General features: G+C 34.4%; 1 long non-coding RNA gene and 1 other non-coding gene across 2 annotated transcripts in view; one reads left to right on the forward strand and one right to left on the reverse strand.

Annotated features, from left to right (window-relative positions):
- The window catches only part of LOC109150056, a 21,821-nt gene extending 12,454 nt beyond the window's left edge, over window positions 1-9,367 (forward strand). Inside the window, exons 2-3 of the long non-coding RNA XR_002049081.1 lie at window positions 5,710-5,712; window positions 9,354-9,367. This is a non-coding gene — a long non-coding RNA (uncharacterized LOC109150056). The remainder of the gene's footprint in view (window positions 1-5,709; window positions 5,713-9,353) is intronic.
- On the reverse strand, window positions 8,026-8,097 carry TRNAG-UCC. The gene has a single exon. It is a non-coding gene; the product is annotated as a tRNA-Gly (tRNA).
- Window positions 9,368-9,966: the final 599 nt, after the last annotated feature.

Raw genomic sequence — 9,966 nt, forward strand, 5'->3', positions numbered from 1 at the left:
TCCTTTTTTTTTTTTTTTTTTTTTTCTTTTTTGATTTTTTTCAACACGGTTTTTTTTTTTTTTTCCAAACTTTTGAATCCTACGCTATCTATGCAATCTACAACAGAATTTTGTTGTGAATTTAATTATATACGGAGTATAAAATAATGGTCATGACTCAAAAGCATTTGATCTAATTTTCATGTAATTAATTATTTGGTGTGGTGAGGTATATAAATAATCACATGTCATGTTAAATGTTGGATAAGAATTTCAAATCATGAGGTAATTATTAGTCACGATAAACTTGTAAAATTACATATATATGTGTGTATACATATACACAACGGTCACAAGCGTACCAAATATCAATTGGCCTAATGCAACTTGTTCGGTTTTGAGTTAGTCCTATTGAACTGTTGAATTTATCAATTTGAACTTTTTTTTTTTTTTCTTGTTGAGTTCAAAATTCTTGATCCTAACTCTAAAACCTCGAACTGTCGGACTGATCAGTGAACTCAACTAAATTGTTACATTTTCAAATTAACATTTTAAACTTTCAATTTTAATAAACTAACACATTTACCCTACGAAATATAAATATAAATATAAATATAAATAAATATAAATAAATAAATAAATAAATAAATAAATATATATATATATATATATATATATATATATATATATATATATATATATATATATATATATATATATAAGTCTTTCAATCAATATAAACCTTCTAAATTTAACTAACAATAATTAATATATTTACAGTATGATATACGGAGTAATAATTATAATAAGTTGAATTGTATTCATTATTTAATTTCATAAAAAAATATTTTTTTGTAAGAAATTTATTAAAATGTTATATACAAATTTATTAACAATTACTAAAGATGTGAGTTTAGACATAAATTTTATTCATATATATTTTGTTTCATATCACTTGTGAAAAATAAAATAGCCTTAAGTGGCTCGGACTATTGGGATAATCCAATAAATTTCGGACTAGTTGTCGGAATAGGGATTACATTGAATGAACAAAAAGCAGAGATAAACAAGAGGCAGAGATGGAGCGAAGAAGAGGTGCAGAAGATGAACAAGAAAGAAAGTTATTATTGATGGTAAGTCCAATATTCCTACACTGGTTTTGTTTATATAAGGGAAAGAAAGGGAAAGAAATAAAAGGGAAATAAAGGAAAATAAAATGGAAGGGGAGGATTACATTTTTATCCTCCAACACCCCCCCGTAAGCTGGAGCATGTAGATCCTACATGCCCAGCTTAAACACAAAAAATAAAGAGGACTGCAAACATAGGCTACTCATTGAGTCCACCAAGAATGGTGGACCTCCTTATACACCCATCAGATTCTGCTCTGCTAGAGAAACCATCAACATGAAGCATCATCCTTCATCATGAACTCAACTCCACATTGACCAACAACATTCTGGATCGTACTCATATTGAATGAAAAGCCATCTCCAAGCATTTTAAACAGAAATTCCTTAACATCATTGTGAAGTGTGCCACTCTTCTCTGTATTCTCAGAACTTGAAGTTGTAGATGTGCTAGCTTGCAGATTGCAGATTATGTCACCATCAATAGAAGGATCGCGACCTGCTTTACAATAAGCTGAAGCAATATCTTCAAGTGAAACAACAGAACCAAAAAAACTTCAGAACATAGTTTCCCAATACCATTTGGTTCAAGCTCAAACGGATGGTTTGCTGCAACCTCTGCAACAGCGCTCCATCAAAATCTCCTAGCTTCAATTTACAGGCAGAACAATTTGAGAAGATCTGAGACCTCATCTTCATCAAAGTCTTTATATTCACATTATCAATGTTGTTCTTCTCCCAACAGTCCTGGAAATCAGAAACAACAACATCTCTGGCTATCCAGTGTTCTAGATCATCAATTGATCCACCAGATACTATTATTGCTTCTAAGCTGGACAGTCCATCTCGGAGATGATGCTTAAATGTTTCTCTATCAAACTCAACATATTTACCGATTGCACAGGCAGCCATCTGTTGAATGTGTGGATTTGAATGATCCTTGCAAGCTTCGAACAGGAGTGGAATGTATTCTGCATACTTCCTTAACACATGTTCTCCGCCTTCCTTTGCAATGTTACTCAAAATATTTGCCAAAAACCGTTCTTCTTTCTCCAGAGAAAGTCGGCTCAGAACCTGCAGAATTGTCTCAGAATTGCCTTGCGCCATTGAGAGATCAGACATGTCATCATAAAATTCAATATAACCTTTGTTCCCGCCCTGGTATCCCTGCCAAGGCGGCGGTCCACAGAGAAACTGATTCTTCTCAGGAAAGCTCAAACTACGGTCCTTAAAAATCGCACTGCGCGAATCAAGCACATTGGCCAAATTGCCGTCCGGACTGATCGGAATCCTCTGCGGATTGATCAGAATCGACGGAGCTCCTCCCTTCCGCTGCGGAACGGCTACGTCTGTGGCTGAATCGGAGAACTGATCCATCTGCTTCAACCACTGTGAGCTACGAACTCCTTCCTCTGCGGCTGGGGAGGTTCGAGCAATCGGATGATCGGCTACGGCTATGGCTCTCTGAACGTATTTGAAATGGAAATATACAACCGCTGCGGCTGATTGCTCCAAATCCCGAATCCTCTGCGGATTGATCGGAATAAACGAACGAGCTCCTCCATTCCGTTGCGGAACGGCTGTGGAGATCGCCGTATCTTCTGGATTCCTCTGCGGAATCAGTGTTGATGCTGATCGGACTGTTGATCTAGCGTCGACTTTGTTATTTCTACTCTGCGTAGAACTAATCTTCTCCGCTGCCTGGGATTGAAGAAGAAAAGCACGGTTGATCGAGTTCCTCTGCGGAACCGACTTTGGAACAACGCGAGAAAGGAATCGAACGAACAGATATTTTGCGGTTGGAGATTGTGCGATCGGAATGGTAGCCAGCGTCTCCTGCTTCACGCCGGCGAAGGTAGAGACGGCGGCGACGGCGTAGGATCGCGGCTCTGATACCATGTCGGAATAGGGATTACATTGAATGAACAAAAAGCAGAGATAAACAAGAGGCAGAGATGGAGCGAAGAAGAGGTGCAGAAGATGAACAAGAAAGAAAGTTATTATTGATGGTAAGTCCAATATTCCTACACTGGTTTTGTTTATATAAGGGAAAGAAAGGGAAAGAAATAAAAGGGAAATAAAGGAAAATAAAATGGAAGGGGAGGATTACATTTTTATCCTCCAACACTAGTCTGTTTGGGCCATTGGGCTTATTGGTTTTGGTTTTATAATTGTCGAACTAATTTTTTTAGAGTTAAAACCCAAAATGGTCATCGACTATAATGATTTTTCTCAATTTCGTTCTAGACGACATTGATGGCCTAATCTAGTCCCAGACTTTTGTGTTTTTGCTCAATTTAGTCCTTTGTTTGTTATTCCGTCCATTTGGTGTTAAATAGAGGGACATTCAGTAATTTCAATATTGACATTTCTTTACTCCTAGACATGTAAAGTGCGAAATCCCTCTTTCTTTTACGAGTTAATACCAAACTTGCCAATATAAAATTTGATTTCGGAGGTCTGGGAGTAATTCGTAAAAGAAAGAGGAATTTCGCACTTCGCAGGCTGAGAGTAAAGAGAGACCAATATTGGAATTGCTGAATTGTCCCTTTATTTAACACCAATTTGACGGAATAACAAACGGAGAACTAAATTGAGCAAATAAACTAAAGTCTGGGACTACATCAGGTCACCAAAGTCTTTTAGGACGAAATTAAGAAAATCACTATAGTCGATGATCATTAAATTTAACACAATTTTTTTTATCACACTAAAGTTTCTTGATCATAACTTTAAAATTTATTGAATTTATCTTTTCTCATCAATTTTGGACTAAGCTAGATTGACATCTGAAGTAGTGGAAATTTGGCAATTCAGGTAGTCGAATTTGGGCAATTGTGGTTGCCTTGGCTTTGGGTTTATTTTTAATTTGGATTACTTAAGGTCTCCAATTTTGGACAGATTTTTCCACCAAAACTATCCTGTTAGTGGATTATTAATATGTGTCCAATTTTAAACAAGAAGTTTGAAATTCAAAGCATATTTTGGCGGCTGACAGTTTAGCGTTTCGGGCTTGGGTTTGATTTTATTGGTTTCGATTTCGATTTTAAAAAATTAAACCATTCAATTTAACATTAGAGTTCAGTTTGATTTCGATTTGGTTTGAAAATTGAAATGGTTCAGTTTCGGTTTAAATTTAATTTAGTTCGGTATTTGATTCGGTTTAAGATCTCCAAATTTCAATATTTTTTAATTTTTTGAACACCAAATAATGCATATTCACATAATCACATAAAGTCTAAACATTATATAACAAAATAGCAATCCAAAGTTCAAACACACTACTAAGTACTAATTACCATATCAGTTGACTTTTTTGCACAGCCGACTCTTCTGTTGGCTCACTTGAAATATTTTATTGACAAGATGAATAACCATCTATCTGTATAGTTAATATTTGAAGAACAAATGTCAAGTACTGATATAATCTCATTTGTGCATGTTTTTCTTGTTAATTTGAATCTATTTGTGGGCTTAAGTTTATTAGATTGTCACTTTCAATGTCTATTTCCTTGCTTTCTCATGTACATATGGTTTAATGCTTGATTTGAATGTATTTATGGTGTTTGTTAGTGTTTTGAAACCATTGTAGTGCAACTGCAAAAGCAAGAGAAGTCTTTAAAGCATGCATGGAGCCAAAAAGAATGTACAATGTTGTTGTTGAAGACTCGACGCGTCGAATCATACATTCGACGCGTCCAAAGTTTCTAGCAGTCGAAGACTCAACGCGTCGAATGCCCGTCCTAGGTGAGGATTAAGCTGTGCGGAAATTCCTATTTTGCCCCTACTCGGCTCTCGCTATAAAATGCCTATCTTCCCTCAACCCTAGGACTTCAAGCTGCATTTTTGGAGACAAAAATTGAGTGAAAGAGAAGAGAACACATTAAGAGCTACAAGTTACCTTGGAGGAACGAGGAAAAGCTAGGAAGATTCGGGAGAATTCATTCCCCTTTTCTTTTACTTTCTTTGTTGCTTGTGAACTCCTAGATATTATTATAATGAATGCTATTCTAGCCTTGAGTGGCTAAAATATCTCAGGGATTTTTGGGCGAAAGTGTTTATGAACCTATGTGTCTGGTTCTTAATTTCGTTAATATATTTACATTTGGGATTTATGACTTGTGTTGAAATTGTGATTTATATTGTTGTTGCTAGTAATTAAAGACATAAATTACTCGTTTCATAGCTATCTTTATGTCTTAACGGGAGTTAGGGCATAATTAAGAGCACCCACAATTGCACTTGACTATTACACCTTGGGAGATGACATATTTGTTAAAGATTTATCTTGAATGCTTGTTCTTGAGTTGCTTAACTGTTTATATCATGTGAATGAATATTCACTAGCATTATTTTAGGTTAGAATTATGGGAGTAATTTCTTCCCTTATATGCATTATCACACTTGTTTGAACCCAAATTGAAGGTTGCACATTAGATTGACACTAGGTGATTAAGCACTTCATTCCATGAATCCCACTTTTTAAATTACTCTATTATTTTTATCAACTTGCTCACCTTGTTCTCTTTTAATTAGTTTACTTTTGTAATCAATTAATCACCCTTTTCGCTAGGATTAACTTCTCATGAATAGATTAGCAGCTAGTGCTTGATACGTCCTGCTTCCCTGTGGATCGATAACCCGATACACTGTGTATTTATTTGATTGTCAAAATATACTGCCATCAAGTACTGTATAGTTAATTTTTGGGTGCACTGGAAATACATTCCACTGCATTGGAAATCAAAATTAGAATGACGTTAAAGCACATTAAATTCATAGAAACATGAAACTAAGGAAAATATTGAATATTGTAAAAATAACTCAAGTTAGATATAATTGTGAGGTAAAGAATAATTGCGGCAAAAAACAAAAGTGCAAAGTAGAGAACAAGTCATAAAGAAATCAAATAAAAAATTTAAGAGATACTAGTGAGAATAGGAACTGAACGGGGGAGCATGCATCAAGAGACTTGAATTTACTTCTTTTATTATTATTAATATTATTATTAGTATCATTAAAAGAAATCAACAGTATTTGGTTCGGTTCGATTTTTACCGAACCATTAGGTTCGATTTTTAACCAAATCGTTCAGTTTATAAGAATCTCGAATCGTTCGATTTTTCAGTATATTACTAGTTCGGTTCGGTTCAGTTTTGTAAAAAGCACAATATCAATCAAACACCTTAAATTTGATGCGATTTTTATATAATCATGCCACCACCTATATCTATTACGGAGCACTTGTTTATTTTTGTAAAACTCTTAACCCATAACTGTACTTGTTATCACCCAAAAAATAAACTCATGCAAAGCGGGTTCGGGTGAATTCTTGCGGATCGGATTGAAATATAATTGGCACTCCTAAATGTATTTATTATAGTTTGTAAATTAATCAAATAACTGTTAGACTTCGATAATGTTTTGTGGTCTAATTACTAACCTTCTTTGCAACGATAGCAACTATGGATTTGGATATATTTTCCAGCACCCTACAACATTATACGAAAAAATAAAACTATTTTGGTAAACATATGATGGATGGCAAATATTTTTTACATTTAATAAATACAATATACGTAGTTTTATACTGACCCTCCAGAACTCCATGGATCCTTCAATCCATTAAAGAAAATCATGTTGCTACCGAACCTTTTCAAAATCCTCTTAATATTCTGTTCATTCAAACAACATTTGAATATTTATAAAATATTAACAAATTAAAAGATATTAGCATTAAATCTGTGATAAATTCTAAAATGTTGATTGCTAAAATTATAAAGTAACAAGAGTAATTAAAAATATAATTTTTTAAAAGTTGGGCAATTAATTAGCTTAGCCGTGTCCCGTGTGGTAATTCTGTCCAACAATCATTATAATGTGAACCATAGTCTATATTATAAAGTGTCATTACTGACATTAATGTTCATTTTTAGTATACTGAAAGTTCATTTTTAATGTACTAAATATTAATTTTTAAAAAGTTTGTTTTTATTATGTTAAAAATATATTTTTTATATACAATCTAAAAAAATTTCAATAAATTAAAATCAACTTTTAATATATTACGGAGTAAAAATAAACATGGTTAATGGTACGTACACAATATAAATTCAATCATTATTGTGTGGACCATGGTCGACACGAGTTGTGTGGACCATATTTTGTATGTTATAAAATAATGTACATTTAGTATAAAAATAATGTACTTTTAGTATATTAATAATGCATATTGTATTCGGGAAAAATACATTATTTGAGTATTAAAAGTACATTATTTTGTATAATTTACATTCAATACACAAATAATGTACATTTAGTATATTAAAAATGTAGTTTTTGTTATGGTCCACACAATAATTTGTGGTATAAATTGTCCCTGTAGTCTTAATCTAGTTAGGCCTGGGCACAATGTTTAGGAGCTCTTTCAGTCTTTGCAGCGTTGGACCCTTTCGTTGTAGTCCCATTCCGGCGCTGGGAAAATGCTATCCTTGTTGCTACCCCTATTGGGAATTGGGATTATCATTTCTGTACAATTCTGGAAGAAGTAGAAGGCAATTATCATAACTGTTGGACTACAAACGTGTGTTTTAATTTAATGTCAACTTTCAAAATCATTTGTTGTCGTCACATGTAGAGGTCAATGAACTCTGTTACTTATGCATTAGCAAAGACAGCAAACTCTCAGGTTGGTTCTTGTTCTTGAAATTATTTTCTTTTGAACTTTATTCTGCCTCCCATTACTATTTCGTAATACGGAGTAATAATTTTTTGGTTTTGGCTTTAAATATATAATAATACATCTTTAATAAGATTAAATTCCATAAATATATTGAAGTGATGAAGTCTATATGGTGGGAATTCAATAGTCACTCTACTTGCAATAAGACACTAAATAAACCTGCCGCCTTCATTAATGCGTCTGCCGGGAGTCGAACCTGGATCTATTGCTTGGAAGGCAATTATCCTAACCGTTGGACTACAAACGCTTCTTGTTGACAGATTAATGCATTACAGTACAGATCACCAGAACGTAGAACTTTCATAGTGTTCTACTGTTCTGCATCTCCATTTTAGGAAGAACCGAAGAACCCACCAACGAAAATTGAAAAAAGGGGGAAAAACAAAAAGATGGGAAGCCTGTGAAGACAGCCAAGAAGCCATCCCAGCCGCGTCGAACGACCGAAAACGATCATCCACGGCTCCGCCCGGTGCTGTTACTCAGTACGAGCCTATAGAACAGATCCTGTTCAAGTAAGGTCATGACCAGGATTCACAAATTGAACCTTATATTTTGGTTTCCGGTTTCATAGTTGGCCGGTGTGGGATAATTTGTCAGTTTTTGTTGTGGAACTGAGACTATCTATCAGACTAGCGCAAATGGAAGCAATAAGGGTTTAATGAAATTCCGAAGCTGATGGTTTGATAAACAGTTATTGATTCATTATCATATCGAGGTCAGTTAGTTGCAATTTCTTCAATTCCTCAGTTGATTAGCATTTATATTCTGTTTGGAAGAAGATTAGCATCTCAATTAATCGCTTCATATATAGTTGTGTATAATTAATTCGGTTAGGGATTGGGTGTTGCGGTTTAGGAGAAAGTTAATCTCCTCGGTTTAATTGGATTCATAGAGAGAAATATAATATTGGGTATCCGTGGAAAGATGAGAGTCTGAATTGAAGCTTCGTCACTGGGTGGCTGTTATCTTAGGTTTTAGTTCGTGATGATAGATGCAACTAACAGTTTCATATTTTTGATTGAGTGTACTGTAATGTTTGCTTCTGAGTGGTTGCAGTTTTGTGACTAATTCATTACTTAGCATAGTATGTGAGAAGGAGGTATAATCTGTTGGCATTATTACAAGGATTTGACTGAAAAATAGCTAACCTACTGATTTATATTTAATTGTGGAATGCTTTGCTGTTAAGTTGTTTGCTCAAATTAAAGATGCTGACAAGCTTTATTCCTTTTTCTTTTTGGTGGGGGATTTTATTTTGCACTTGATGAATTTAATGAGCAGAAGCTATATATATAGTACACCACTTTCAGAAGCTATATATGGCCATCCATATTCTTGATCACGATTAGATTGATTTGTCAGTTTCTTTCTTCTCCATGATAATCATGGTGTACGTGCTTCTTGATTGAATGCATTACAAGTTTGTGTTAGTCTTTATCGTGAGGCTGAGGCCTTAGAGGGTTAGAGGAGGGGTGATTGCGTGAGACTGTGAGAGGCAAAGAGCCGGAGATCAGAGACCGAGAGAGTGCGAGGGTTGCAAGCGGTGAAGATGATTGAGAGGGGTGAATGAGAATCTAAAAGTATGATCTATCCTAAAATAGTTTATATAATTTCAGATTTCAGGTTAGATTGTCTTTTTGAATGTTTTCCCCAGTCTCTACTCCCACCAACAGCATCACCTAATCTACATGTTGGTAGTGGAACAAAAGAGCACCAAACTAAGAGTTTTAAAACTGCGGATTACCATCTTCCTTATCTGATTCCATCTAGAATACTACTGCTTCTTCATTCGTTCTGGACACCAGCAGCAAGCTTTTAATATTTACAGGTAAATTTGGAACATTGGATGGCAATCTGATAGCTGGAATGGACATTTTATTAGAGATTAAAGTAGAATATTCGAATCCAAAACAATATTTGCTAATGTTTTTCAATTAGTTTAGAATATCAGTACATGGTTGTGCCAAAGTATAAACCCACTTGAATTTTGTTGTTTCTGAGATTAGTTCATGGTACTCCTATTCCATCCTGTTCCCAATTTGCAACATGTTCTTATGCTTAAATATTTAATCAAATGGTTATTTTCATCGCATCATTGTCCTTGTGTCTCATCCAC

Source organism: Ipomoea nil, unplaced genomic scaffold, assembly GCF_001879475.1.
Source record: "Ipomoea nil cultivar Tokyo-kokei standard unplaced genomic scaffold, Asagao_1.1 scaffold0268, whole genome shotgun sequence".
Lineage (NCBI taxonomy): Eukaryota > Viridiplantae > Streptophyta > Magnoliopsida > Solanales > Convolvulaceae > Ipomoea > Ipomoea nil.